The 15,431-nt window shown below is 48.0% G+C and overlaps 1 protein-coding gene across 1 annotated transcript in view; it reads right to left on the reverse strand.

Moving 5' to 3' along the window:
- The window catches only part of Galnt18 (polypeptide N-acetylgalactosaminyltransferase 18), a 310,938-nt gene that overhangs the window by 101,683 nt on the left and 193,824 nt on the right, over positions 1 to 15,431 (reverse strand).

Here is a 15,431-nt window from a genome sequence, read left to right on the forward strand (position 1 = left end):
CTTATTCAGATACGGGCTTTATATGGTCTTCTGTCTGTAGACTATATTACCCAGGGCTTAATTCTTTTTATTTATGAATAGCAGCAGCCTCAAAACTCTTTGTGGAATTAAAAGTCCCAGTCTTTTCCCAAAGCAGAGGTACAACACTCCAACACACGTGCTGGCAGCCATAGGCAGAAGTAGCAGATAAGATGAGAAAACACAGTGGCATCCTGTGGGCTGACAGGGAACCTCGGGTGTTTTCATGGGCTTCAGGGTGGTACCCTGCTTGTTGGTCTCTGGTGGGAGCACAGCTTGAATGGCTAGGTACTCCTCTCTTCCCTACCCCAGGCATTTCCCCCAAGGACAGTGTACTCAGAGCAGGGGAAAAAATGTTCAGCTAGAGAGAACCATGCCAGTGAGATGGTTCAGTGGGTAAAGTGCTTAAATGTACAAGCACACTGACCTGAGTTCAATCTCCAAAACCTACATAAAAAGCCAGGTATGGTAGCACCACATTTGCAAGCCCAGTGCTGGGGAGGTGGAGCTCACATCCATCCACTCCAGCCTACTCAGCAAGTCCTATGTTCTAGTGAAAGATCTTGTCTCAAAATAAGAGGGGCAGAATTACCAAGGAACAATACTTGGGGCTATTCTCTGACTTCTATGGGCATACACATACAAGCAAATCCCCCCAATACATATACCTGTACACAGACCTGCATGCATGGGCGCACGCGCGCGCGCACGCACACGCACACACACACACACACACACACACACACACACACACACACACACGGAGACAGACAGACACACATACACACATACACCATACACACATACATATGGAGACAGGTAGATGGACACACACACACACACACACACACACACACACAACCTTATCAGAGGATGATGTGGAAAAAAACAGAACAGAGACAGGAAAAGAAGCAGGGGCTGGAAGGGTTCAACAAGTTTACATAAAGTTTTCTGGTGCCTACAATCCACATTTGGCATTGAATCTGAGACATTCATTTCAGGGCCTCAATCAGGAAGAGCATGCCACAGCCAGCTTCTCTAAGCTTCTTTATCACCGTGAGATGCCCCTCTACCATATCTCTGATAGGGGATCCACATTCTGCTGATTATCTCCAGACAGGAGAAGCTCACTAGCTCACAGCTTATCGACCTATTAAATGGCTCTGCTGAGAGGAAGTTCTTCCTCAGGCAGGGAGGAAAGTTAGCATGCAGCCACTTCTGCCCACTAGTCCTAAGTCTGTCCCAGGAGCTCTGATGAGAGACAGCCCTGTTGATTGGTGAAGCTGCCTTGGGCATGCTGCACTCTCCTGTCCCAAAGCTGAAGACTTCCTGGGGCTTTAAGCCATCCTTACATGTCATCTGTGCTCTTGTGGAAGTCTCCACAGAGTTCTGAACTGTACCTCCTTCTTCTTCTGCCATGGTTGAGGCTCTGGGGATGACAATTTGTCAGGCAGAGAGTGGCCTCGTTTTCCCTGCTCTGCAGCTGGAGCCATTTCTCAGCCACTTTGCAGATTCTGCTGATGTCTGTGCTGGGCACAGGAGACTGTGGCCTGAGGAGGTCCTGGTTTCTCATTGTCCCTCACTCTTGACGGGGAGAATGGTGCAAAGCACTCTGTCATGCTTCCAGCAGTGTGTACTGTTCCCAGTCCAAAGGACAGAGAACTTCTGTCCAGGATTCAGGTCCTTGTCCCCAGGCAGTGATGCTCAAGAGGCAGGAAACACCACACAACCACTGTCAGGTGGCCTGGCTCTTCAGAGAACAGAGAGCCAGGCGGATGAGGAGCCCGGCCACTTGGCTGGCTACAGTGGAGAGCTCGACCATATCTCATGGGCTCCCAACAACATGTATTATTTTTTTCTCCTTCTGGAAAGGAGTGTCAAGAAGAATGCATGTGTGCATAGCAGGGAGCCAATTATCACTGCTCAGGACTCCAGGGATGGCATTAATCACTGGGTCCCTGGGGTAGGGGGGTGTAGATGGGGGGAGGGGCAGCATCAGTTCCCCTGCCTCAGCCTGTACCATCACCTTTGGAGGGGCTGAATGGAAGATGACTTCATCTGCTTTTATTTTAGGTTGCACCCTCATTAGCTTGCACCTACAGAGTTTGGGACGGCAGGACAGGTAGGCACAAAATGAACAAAGGCTAGCATGAGCCCAGGTTCCCAAAGGAGGTAAGGGTCAATAGCACCCAGGGAACTGAGTCAAGCAGCCACTGGTTTAAAGAGGGTCACATGGATGAAATGGCTCACTTTATCTCACTGAAGGTTCACCCAAACCTAAGCTCTGTACCATATCTCCAGTCAGGGAGCTTCAGGTCTCCCACCCATGCTGCAGTCTCAGTCAAACAGAAACTTTCCTGACTTTGCTAACTCAGAGTTCATCTTTGCCTTCGTGGCTAAGACCCCTGCTTTCCCTGGACCCTCACTCAACCTTGTGACTCCACTAGCTATGAGTTCGCTTTGACAGCACACCTTCAACTTGACCGTACCAAGCAAGCACTGACACTAGCACTCAGCTGCGCTGGCTGTCTTCTAAGCCTATGGTCAATGTAGGTCCTCTGATGGTTCAGATAATCTATCAGGCAGTGGGGGCAGACAAAATCCACAGAATCACTTTATTACAGCTCCCTCCTCATGCAAATGCCTGGTAGTTGACCAGGACAGCTTGCTCCCTAGAGAAACCTGAATGAAGAGGAGCCTGACCCCATTCCCAGGTGTGCCCTGAGCCCTGTCAGTGTCCTGTCAGTGTCTGGCCTCCATCGGCTTTGTGCAGGGTAGTGGGTCATGACTTTTATCTATGAAGGAAATGAAGCTTTGTTGCTGTTAAAAATCATCTGGTTTGGATCAGGCTGGATTTCAGCTGTTCATAAGAAAAATTAGGGCTATGCTTAACTCCTCAGCAGAAAGCAGTTAAAGCCCTCCTTTCATGGTGAATTTGTAAGGAAGAGTTTGGAAAGCCATGGTAGGGCTTCAAGGAGGGGAGACTGATCTCTGTTGATGGGAGAGCCTCTCCTTCCTGTAGCTCACAGAGGCTCTTAGGACTTAGAACAAAAGAGAGACAAAAAAGCAAGAGGGGGTTAGCTTGTGTGAGTGTGTGTGTGGGGGGGAAGGGATGGAGGGAGGGAGGGAGAGAAAGAGACTGGTGGTGGCTAAATCTCAAAGGTTTGGAGAACAAAAGAAAGAATATATGCAGATAGTCATTCTGGAAGTCATTATGAGGGCTACATTTTGTCTCTTCTGTAAGCTGGAGAAGTGTCCTTTCATTACCTACAAGCTATCAGAGGAAAGAGAAAGTTAACATCTCCTGAGAGCAGGCAAAGTCAAAATGAAGCAAGTGGTGATGGATAAGTGTCACAGTAGGAGGGAAATGTTAGGGCTTTAACCTGGTGGGCACAGCTTTCATCCTTGTCTGGCTCCCTGCACGTCTGTCTTCCTCATTTGCAGCCTTGTAGATACCCAACTCCTAAGCTCATATTTAGCATCTTCGCCATGGTGCCTGAAAGAGAGAGCGGCACCCACATTCCTACAGCTCCTTAGGATGATGGTAACTTCTGGTTCTGGTCTGCCAAGCACTCTGCCCCTTGATCCACTGACATGTGAGAAAGCTCTTAGCCATAAGTTTTCCCTGCCAAGGACCTAGCTGCAGGCCATTCCCTAGCCACAGTGGTGAACTGTATTCCAGATACCACCAGTCAAAATGGTTTTGTTGCTTCTTTCAAGTATCTTGTTCCAGTGACAAGAAAAGTAGCTAACAAACTGCCTTTAAAAAATACGGCCGCGGCTATGTAGAGAGATAGCTCAATCGGTGAGCGCTTAGCCTCAGAAGCATAAGGACCGTGTTTAGAGACGCAGCATCCACGTACAAAGTAATGCGTGACCGTGCACACCTGTGATCCCTGAACTGGGAAGGAGGAGTTTTCAAGTTTGCTGGCCAGCTAGCGTAGCTGAACTGGTGAGCTTCAGGTTCCATGAGAGACACTGTGTGAAAAAATAGTGATTGAGAAGACACTAATTAATGTCAACATGTCAACCTCTGGCCTCCACAGGCATATGAAAATACATACACACGTGTACATATATACATAATACACACACACACACACACACACACACACACACACAGAGAGAGAGAGAGAGAGAGAGAGAGAGAGAGAGAGAGAGAGAGAGAGAGAGATTTTTCTCAGTAGCTATTATGGGTCAAGCCTGTAAGCTAGCCTGTATGACAAGCCCTCTCACTAGGTAGGAAGATGATCATGAGGACTGCAGTTCTGAAGAGGCTCAAATCTGTCACAATGATGGCTCAGCCATTTGCCTTCCTTTACCACCACACTGCAGGGAAACATCCGACCATTCTGTCTCCTTAGGGCTAACTATATAAAATGTGCTAAGACCTGGAAAATACTATAAAACGCTGATCGTTCCAGCCCTGTCTCCACCTTAAAAGTCACTTACAGTAATGCTCTGCTACCTGGATGCAATTTCAACTGCACTAAAAGGGAAGGGGGGACTTCCAGGTACCGTGCCACTGAAGTATAATAAAGGCAAAACGGAACACTAGAGGGCCGTAGGGTTAAAATGTCATAAAAGTTGGGGCAGGATATCAAAATAATATGGCCAAAACCATTTTCTAAAATCATAACCATCAAAATAAATGTTATAATCTCAACACACTGGGGATTTCTGAGATGAAAACCAGGAGAACAGAAGGGACATGGGGCTTCTCAAAGTCAAATACAGCCCAAGGTCATCTCAGCCAGCAGGTATCCCATGGCTATCTTTCTGGGACAGACCTTTCCAAGGCCTCATATGCATAAGTATGGTCCCCTCTTGATTTTAGGGAGGTTGACTCCAGGAAGAATTCTCTGGGAGTGGCATGTCTCTGCTGTTTGGAGGTAAGAGTTCTAGGGATGTTGGTCCAGAGTACTTACCTAGGATAGTCTTAACATGCACACAGTTGGACAATGAATCTAATCACAGTCAGGCGGGAGCCTGCTCAATGCCAAACTGTTGCTCCTACATGGCTGTAAACAAATTGGTTCCCAAGCCTTGGCCCTGAGAACAAATTGGGATTTTGATATGATTGGAAAGATAAGGTGTCCTGGGTGAGGTTACACAAGGGGAGAAGTGGAAGAAACTCTATTGGGGTTGGCTGGGAGGCAGGGGTGGTATTGCAGACAGGCGTCCAGTGATGGCCACTCCTGTTGGTAATCATGTAGCCTTTTGATAGACAATGCCAAGGGCTGTGGCTGAAGAACCACAGCGTCGTCCACTCATTTTTATTAAATGATCCCTGGAGGAAACAGACTGGGCGACTGACGCAACGCAAAGGAAATTAAGGAAGCCACCTCTCCCAGGAGATTTGCCCTTGCTAGGGTAGAACCCGTATCCCGTTGGCACACATGCCTCTGCTTTGCAGAATCAGAAAGAAACAGCAAAGGCCATGGAGCCTGGGCTCCATTTATTATTGTTTATAAATGGCACTGCAGAATTTCTCAGAGTCAGCTGTATGATGTCGCCAGCGGGTGTGCAAGATGATTTATGGGATGACAGAGAGGGCATTCCTATGACCGCTGTCACTGAAGACAGTCAGGAAACACGGCGGGGTCAGGGGAAGACATAACTCTACTTGGCCCCTGAGCTTAACAAACCCAAGATCAGGTCCTGATAAAAGGAAAGCATCCAAAGAGAAGATTACGAAACTAAAGAAAAAGGCACCAAATCCCTCAGGAATATATGACCCAAACAAAAGGAAAACTGCAAACCGGAGAAGAAAGAAGGAATCATGATTGAATTCCCAATTGTCTGTCAGATGTGAGGCGTGGAGCCCGTGTTCACCCTTCACACCCTGAGTTCCCTGTGGGATGTGAGAGACACGGCCCTCTTTTCCTGAAGGTTTCACTCAGGGTGGGCCAGAGAAAATACAGGGAAAGAGACTACAGATGCAAGCAGGCAGGACTGCAGATACTCTAGAGACGTTTGTACCCCTCATTTTGACTATTAGATTACTGAAAAAAATGAACCCCTATTTTGGTCATTTCCCCGGGAATCCCAGGCTGGGAGAAGGAAATGACTGAGTCCCTGATTCCAGCCAGAGGGGAAGCTCATCTCTAGAAAGAGATTTCTTAGAGTTCCACAACTTGTTGGAACATCATGCAGAAGAGAGGAGCCTTGAGAAAATGAGCAGGACAAGCTTTGGCCGAGGCTGCTTAGCGATATACACCCCTCACTGTCTGTTTGAACTTCAACCTCATGCCAGGACTCTGAAGATGGACTTGGTGGGTAACTGCACCTCTTCGTTGCTTTTCCCAGAGTGGCCATATTTAATACATCTCCTTTTCCCCCTGCTTTTTCTGACTACTTGCTTAATTGGCCTATAGGGACGAGAACTTGAGTCTAACTTGTTGGAGTTTGCCAGGCCCAGTCTCTGACCCCACAGAGACCCACCCATATATTAAAGTACCTACCACTTTTTAAAAATCTATTTGCTTCAGTGAGCACAGCTTAGAGAACTCAGACTATTTGGAGAAGATGCTAGAAGGAGTTGCTTCTGACAAAGGAGGTATGTCTAAGGCAGATTATTCCTTCTGAGAGCACTATCTTTCTTGGAGTTCCTGACTGGTTCCTACTCTCCCACTTAAATGCCCCCTCATAAATGAATAGAGGCCGTCATCACCTCTTGTCTCAGTCTCCAAGCCATCTTGTATTTTTAACCTCCCATCCCACTGTACTGTAGTTAAGCAATATACAGTAGGTTGGGCATCCTGCACCCCATCCCTACTCTTCTTCATCCCCCTGGGTTTTGGGAAGCTGGCCCATAAAAAGGCATCACTGAGCTCCCATATGGGGGGATGCTCATTCCCAGCACTCTCCAGGCACCCAGAGGGTGGGATCCTGGCAGGATCCTTCCTCCTGACTTCTGTTCCCTCACGTTGTCATCCTTTGGGTACTGCATGGAAAGAATTCCTGCAGTTCCAACACCTGGGCCTTGTCCTGCCCAGCTAACTATGCCCTTCTAAAACTTCTATAAAGTGTCTCCTTATTAAACTCTGCAAAAATCAAACCAAGCGACTCTCAGTTTAAGAGAGCTTCCTGTCAGGGCCCTGCTTTCTGATCGGGCGGTAGAAAAGGTGTGCTCAGAGGCCGAGGTGAACCTGGGAAGCCCCAGCTTGCATTTTCGCATTCATTATATTCAAATGATTAAGACGGCCAATGAAATAAAGAGCTCATCAGTGGCAGTTTTACACATCTTAAGTGAGCAATCACAGGCATTGTATAATTAATTTCCACTTACCACCCTCTGCTGCTAAGACTTTTTCTAGACGTCTGGCCCCTGCAGTTTTTAGTGGCAGGCATGGAAGTATTCTCTCTTTGCTTGGATTCCAGGCCTGCCAAGAGGTGCCTCCATTAAACCCTCACTATTGCCTAATTATCTGGCTCTGAGCTGGTGCCCTGCTTCCTGTCTTGCTGTCTTTCCAGAAATGCAGCAGCAGCTGATGCTGCAGGATAATGAGTCTGTGACCCTTCTCTCAACCAGGCTGCGGCCCAACCTTGGGCTGACAGTTCTTCATGCGCGCGCGTGCGCGCGCGCACACACACACACACACACACACACACACACACACACACACACACACTTGTATAGAGAGTTAGTTTCATAGCACGTGCTCTAAGCCTGTGCTTACTGTCAGGATGCATGGGACAAGATCCAGCCTTGTCTTGCTCTGATTGACTTCTGGTGACAAAGGCCTTCTTCCTCACATAAACTTCATGGGATTCAAGAGCTTGTCTTCTCCCTTCATCTATCCTAAGTCCCCTGCAAGCCTTTTTTAATTCCCTTCTAGTTCCCCTTTGTTTTCCTGTTCTAGTCACCCCCATTTTCTGACAGCTGCCCATAGGGAACACTCTGTCCCTACTAGAACTGAGATGCCCACAGCAGAAGGAGGTCTGTAAAGCTACCCTCAGTCAGTTTGTGTCCTCACATGTAAGATATGCTCCTTGCTTTTTTTCTGTGCCCATGGACTCTGACTCTGGCATGGTTTTAGGCTCATACAGGAAACTTAATCGATTCTAACTGAGATGCTGACACAAAGGACAATGCAGTCGTGGCTTGTTCAGAACAGCCCCAGTTTCAGTAGCAAGAGACGAAAAGCCCCATGGGAACTGGGGTAGTGGGTCACTCGGCCAAGACACATCTTCATATACTGCTTGGGCTGCTTTGGGCAGGTTCCCCCAAAGCACAGCCCAGGGTTGGAAACTTTGGGTTGAACGAGGACCTGGGCAATTCCCGTGAGAGAGAGAGGGAAAGGAGGAAGCAGGGCAAGTCAGGAAGAGGCTGGGTAAGAATCAGAGCTTGGTTCAAAGTCAGCCTCCTCTGATCCCACAGGCAGCTCTGGGGTGTGGCTGATACCACAGGCCCCTCATGGAGGTAAGATAAGGAAACCAGTCCCTCATGCTCTGGCTTTGTACTACAGCCAGGTAGAGGCAAAGTTTTCCTGGAGCAATAGTCACATGTGACAGTTTTGTAACCCAAACACAGTATCAGGGGATGGGAACAGCTTCTGGCCACCAACTCACACAGCACCTGGATGACAGGTGCTGGTCAGTGATGATGACCTGAGGAGCTACCAGGTTTACCCCTGGGCAATGAGGTGCCCAGGCTGGTCTGGTGAGGAAGTCTAGGAGGAACCCTTAGACAGGTGGTCCTGCTGAACTTCAGTTTCCCTCCGACCTCTCCTGAATGCAGCCGGTCCTTACCAAGCTGTGCTCTCCTTAGCTACCTGTTGCACCTTCGCAGCGGATTGGAGACCACCGGCCTAACCTCATCTGAATTTGCTGGCTCTTTGTACAGACCTCATCTTATCCTTGTCCTTGAGTTCTGCCAATTGGCATTGTGCTTCCAAGTTGCTGGGCCTTAGAGCTTTGATCCCTAACACCAGCCGGTCTAAACAACTCCAAGCTTCATCGTCCTGCAGGTTCTCTGTCTCTCAGATGGATCCACTGGACAGATGTATAGACTCAGGGTTCAGGTCTCCAAACTCTGAGGCAGGAGACACTTCACCCAGGCAGGCTGGACGTGCCTAACCTCAGCAAAAGCTTCAGCCAGCTCAGGTGAAGCAGGCCTTGTGGTTGGCCTAGTAGCATCCATACAGAGTTAATACCACAGGCCTTTTAGAAATGTAGGTTTTAAAAACATCCCAAAGCCTAGACCTGGTGTCACAGGCCTGAAATCTCAGCTACTCAGGAGGCTAAAGAGGAAGGATCAAAAATTCAAGGCCTGTCTGAACTATAAAATGAGTTCAGAGTTAGCCTGGGCAACTTGTCTTCAGAAAAAAATGGAGGAGGAAGGAAAAAAGGAAGAAAAGGAGAAAAGGAAAGAAGGAGGAAGGGGAGGGAGGAAGAGAGAAAGGACTGATATATATATATATAGATAGATATATATATATATAGATAGATATATAGATATATAGATATATATAGATATATACTCAGGGGCAGAGGAACTTCTTAGCATGAGTGAATGTCTATAGGCTCAATTCCTGATCTCTCTGTATGTGTCTGTGTGTGTCTCTCATTATGTGTGTCTTTCTGTGTCTCTGTCTGTTTTGATCTGTCTCTCTGTCTTTCTCTCCCCCCTCCTCTCTCTCTCTCTCTCTCTCTCTCTCTCTCTCTCTCACACACACACACACACACACACACACTCCTGCAATAGGCAGCATGGATGGCACTTGTCCCGAGTGCTATAACGGATGCCGTATCTGTGAAGCCTCTGCTTCCACTGTCCCATCTTATTGCCCGGACCATTGTTCATAGGCTTTATTTAAAACCACAAAAGTCTGTTCTTCCTTGGCAACTAGGGGCTGAAGGGAAGAGACTAACTGTGTGTGTTATGTATGTACATGGAGATGTGTAAGCGGAGGCCAGAGATGCTCTCCACCTTATTCTTTGAGACAAGGGCTCTCACTGAGCCCAGAGCTCACTGATTGGGCCTGCCCCAGAAAATCACATAGGTCCTTCTCTCCCCACCTGCTGGGTTTACACATACTGTGGTGTCACTTTATATGGGAACTGGAGATTCGAACTCAGGTCCTTATGTTTGCTCAGCTGACACTTTACCAAAAGATCCATCTTAAAATTGATCCTCTTGAGAGTCTTCAACCTCTACGAAAGGGATCTGGCACATACATATCCCAGCTCCCTGGCCTCCCAGCAGGGGTAACATGTGCATGTATTTTACACCAGAGTTTCCTGTAGAATGGATTCCCATCAGCAGGAAAGGCAACAGAAGGGCTCCTGTTTTCTGTTCTCCTCCCCAATCTTGTTCTCTCACCCTGCAAGCTTATCCCAAATTCCCCTAACAAAGCCCATGTTTTAGGCATGCTCCTCTAAGGGAAATCTGAAGAAGCTGCAGCCAACCACATATGTGACCTAGATTTCCTATATGGCTACCTTGTCATCTGTCCAGAACCCTCTTCTCAGGATTCCTATGGGAAAAACCCTACCTGGATCCAGTGGCCCATCAGAGAAGCCATAGGTTGGTCCAGGCTTCTCCCAGAGAAATAATGATCCCATTGGGATTCACAGGCCTTCCTAGCTCTCTCTGGGTGGGGGTGGGAAGTGTTTAATCTCAGGGGTGATTTTAATTAGGGATTTGATTGTCCTTCAGGGGATTTGGTGTTTACCTGTTCACCTGCTCTCCTGCTCCCCTGCTCCCAAGGCCCTTGCACCAAGTCAGACTGTAATACCAAGTTCATATCATTCAGTACTTAATATACCTGACCTCCAGCCCAGAAGTAAGAAACCGGCCAAGGTGCCACCTCACATTAGAGCCACTCTTCCAGGTGCCCCTGTTCCTTCTGGAAGCTTCCCCTTCATTCCTTCCTGAACTCTCCACTCTTTCCAGAAGTTTCCATCCTTTCCAGAGGCCTCCCTTCCTTCCTGAGGCCTCTGCCTCAGCTCTGTGGCTGTACCCAGGCTCTAGCACAGGAGCAGAGAGAGCAGGAAGATGGCTATGTTTCTTGAAGCTTTGCTGTGCAAAAGTCGGGGTGCTCTGCTGTTCTTCGTAGATTGCTCATGATATACTTGCATGACCATAGACAGCTCCTACTCTTCCCTGAACCTGAGTCCCACCTCTGCAGACCACTCTGCTCATCCCAGTGCCCACTAAGGCCTCCCCTCAGAGGTCTGGTAGCCAGATCTTATTCACCAGAGACCAAACTTGACACTTGATGTCATCTTGGTAGATGGCACTTGTGTTCCACACATCATCAGTGAGAAGCCTGGGATGTATCTTCAAATCTTTCCAATTCTTTACTCTACCATTCACTCTATTAGCAGATTCACCCATGCCCCTCTCCTTCAGCCACCAGAATCCCACTGTAATGCTTTACCCAAGTATGTGACAGCCTTCCAAATGCTGCTGCAGCCACCCACACATTACAGTGGTGGAGGTCTTCCAAATAGAGAGCTCACTAGAGCTGCTCATGCCATGGGGACCTGCGTGAACCATCCAAGCTATGCCCTCCTTCTTTCTCTTATCCTAACACCTCATGGTAAGCTCCCTCCCATCTCAGGGTCTCTACTGGTGCTATTCCCTTAGACTGAAAAACTAGTTTTTCTTCCCCTGTATCATGCCCTACCCCATTCCATTCCACTCTGATACACACACACACACACACACACACACACACACACACACACACACAACTTGATTATTTCCTATTGTTCTACTTTTACCCCTCAGGGCATTTAGCATGATCCATCACTATTTGTGTTTGCCTGTCTCCTGATCCAGCCCTCGGGTGTCTGGCAGGGTCTCTGCTCAGAGACTCTCTGGGATGGTCTCAAGGTATTGGTAGTGCTGGTTCTCATCTGGGGCTTAGGGTTATCAAATTTACTCCTTTGTATTAGAAGGCTCTTCCTGCTTCCTATTGACTATTGGCTGGATGCTCCCCTGAACACCTTCAGTCTGCCTTCAGCTAGCTAACTCCTTCAAGCATGTCACAGCACAGAGTTATGTTTGTTTAAGGCCACCAGAGTATACTTCCTTCTGCCACCACTGGAGGACCTTGAGATCCACCCAACTAAAGGAGGACACCTGTTACATCAGCAATACCCAGGGTAGTATCTGACTGAACAGCTCTCTTGGCACCCTGGGAGGAGTCTATCCCAGGGCCCGGAATCTCCCAGGACCACATTAGAATTCTGCTGACAAGGATGGCTGAATATGTGCAGCCTGGGGAAAGGAGCTCCTTGCCATCTATTTGTATAGGCAGTGTCTCCAACCCCCGCGAGACAGTCTTTAGATACCAGTCAAACATTCATTTGTTTTTAATTTGAGTGGGAAATATAGGAAAGAAAGGAGGAACATATGGAGTTTGGTGTTGGGAAAGACAAGGCTAAGGCTCAGCCCTGCTACTATCTTACAGAGAGAAACTTAGCCACTCCTTTAGCAACTGGAAACTCAGTTCTTTCATCTGTAAAATGGACATAAAACATCTATAACATGAAATTGAAAACATTAAGTCCATTCTTGTATCTTCATCCATGTGCCTACACACCACACTCCAATATATCCATGCACTCACACGTGGATGCGTCCATGTACCTGTATGTATCCAGGTACCCACTCACCCACGAATCCACGCAGTCATTATTTCATGGACCCGTGTACCTGTGCATCCATGCACTGTCTGATACCAACAGAGGGGAATGAAGTGTGGCACATCTGGGAATTCATCAAGCATCCCCTTACCCACCCCCGTTCCCATTCCTCAAAGGAATACAGGGTTCGAAGGCCCAGAGGGCAGTAATCAGCCACCCAAGACTGTGAGAAGTCACTTCAAAAAGTTCAGGCAACAACCTTGAGTGCTCTTTTCAAAGAAAATAAAATCACTTGAGCCAATTTCTCAGCCTCATGCTTCAGCAGGCCAGCTAGAAACACTCAGCAAACAACTTTGTTTGCTTGGATTCTCTAGATTAGTTCTCATTTTGAAGCCAAATGAAATTTGACAACTCGGGCAAGCTCACAGGCATAGCCAGTACCCGGGACAGGGCCAGCAACTTGAGCTGAAGCCTTTCTTTGGCACCTTCCGGGCTGAAGTGGCCAACTGATGCTGCCACTGAGTAGCCTGGTGTTAGAATCTGTCCTGTCTTGTAGAACTCTCCTGCTGCATGGGTGAGAATCCTTTGCTGACCAGTTAATTCTTCCCAGTGCCTGGGTGAAGAGCCCTCTCTCCACCTCCCGATCTTATCAGCTGGATTCATTGATCAGTCCTCCTCTAAGACCCAGGGCCGCACCCTCCGCCACGGAAGCTGGGAGCCTCGCCTTTGCCATTAACCCTGCCGAGATACTCATTTTAATTGCCATTTGGCTCGGGGCCCATGTAAATGCTCAGCCTTGATCTAATTTCTAATTCATTTCTGTCACCCATCAAATGCACCCCGGGAGGAAGGGTTTAAAGATGTGGATTTATAGAGATCTAACTTAGGCTTCTTTCCCCAGTGGGGAGAAGCATGAGCCTAGGGATATTCTCTCTGAATTGTTGCTTTCCATTAGCTCCTAGGTCCCAAGACTGGAATCTGAGCCCATAGCCTAGGGACACAGCCCATGCTGTGGCCATAAGACCCTGTTCTTTTCTAAAGGAGGGACCTCTCTGGGCCACTGCCTGGTGATGCCCTCAAACCGTACTTACAACAAAGGGATGCTGTGAAGGAGTGGCTAAATCTGGCGGGTGTCTGGGTGACTACTTTCTGAGACGTGCAAAACAAGCAATTATAGACATGGAGAGAGGGTGAGAGCGATGCTTGAGATAAATATCACTTCAAAAGATGCTTCTGTTTCTCTCTGTGGGAGTCCAGGTAGAAAAAGCTGTGGGCTGGTAGGAGACGGCAGCATTTGACCCAAGTGCATGGTTTGTTCAGCCCACAGAATATAAACATGCGGACAAACGGGCACGTCTTGGAGACTGTGATGGAAGGAAATCATCACTGGCTGCCAACTCCTAGCTGACCATGAGCTTCTTGTCTGATCCACCGCAGTCCCACATCCTCCAGACTCATAGCAGATTCACCTCTCCCATCTGTGCAACCTAGCAAGCCTTGGTGGTAGCATAGGACCCTTGAGTATGGAGATGAGATTAAGCCTCCAGACTCCAGAGTTGAATCCAGTGTTGGCTGTGCCTGTCTAGGGGGGATCAGCTGCAGCTTCCCAGAGCACTGTGTGAGCATCTGCGGCAAGACCATGAGACCCAATGTACCTGTCCTGTGTTGTGCTCCCAGGTAAGAGAATAGATGCTTGGAAGAAGCTTAGCTCTGGCTCACAACCTCATCTTCCCCTTGGAACTTGGTCAGTTCCTCCATTTTTTGAATGAATGCATGTGAATGAATGGAGTGGAAAGTGGGGAAAGTCCCTGTGGGCCTGAGCAGGCAAATTGGGGAGTATCAGAAAAACTATAATGTTTGTCCTCTAACTTAGGGACCTTGGGAGTTAGAACAGGCCCTTAACTAAACAAAGTTGTAACCCTGGCAACAGAAGAATTGCACTGAGTTGCTGCCTAGGAAGGTACTGACTTACCAGTGTGATCTCAGCCCCATCTCTTGTGCCAGCCTTAGCCTCCCCAGCCTTTGTTCTGCCTCCTGCACAACTCCAGCTCACCAAACAAGAGGAGAGGGTTGCTTATGTTCTTAGAGCTCAGAAAGTTTACCGTACAGAGAAGTGTGTCAGCTGGGGTGGAGACAGGAACCAACGTCTTTTTTTTTTTTTTTTCTGAGCATACAAACCCTGATGTTACTAAAAGTCACCAAGGGTCACTGCATGAATTGGAGTAGCCTTTCCAGAACCTTCAATATTCCAAAGGCTTGGTGTCAATAACGTTGCCATGTGGTTCTGGATGCAGTAATAAAACACTTGAGTCAAGGTAGTACAGAGAACTGGAATCTGAAGATCAAGATTAAGGAGCCACAGCTCAATTACAGAGGACTTCCTTGTTCCTTAGCAAGGAGGAGTGTGGCCACTGAGTACTGAGGTTTAGACTTTTAATGTCTTTGGGAGGTTCCAGTGTGGCTGAAGGACAGTTGACGGAAACTTCGATAGGTGGGGCCTAGTATAGAACTTGCAGGTATTAAAAGTGCTTAGGGGCCCCTTAATTTTATAGTCTAGCCATGAGGTAAATGGTTTCTCCCATACACTACCCTCTTCCTCCTTCTCTCTCTTGTCCCTTCCCCCTCTTTCTCCCTCTTGAAGGAGGGTCTCACTGCGAAGCCTAGGCTGGCCTCTATCTCACAGAGACCCGTCCCCCTCCTTAAGCTCTCTCTACAGGTACACACCACCACACCAAGCTCAACTTTTTTCTCTATAAGCCGATTACCTTGGGTATTTCACAACAGTAATGGAAAGTAGATAACACAGCAACCAA

This window comes from Rattus norvegicus, chromosome 1 (genome assembly GCF_021556685.1).
Source record: "Rattus norvegicus strain SHRSP/BbbUtx chromosome 1, alternate assembly SHRSP_T2T, whole genome shotgun sequence".
In the NCBI taxonomy this organism is placed as follows: Eukaryota; Metazoa; Chordata; class Mammalia; order Rodentia; family Muridae; genus Rattus; species Rattus norvegicus.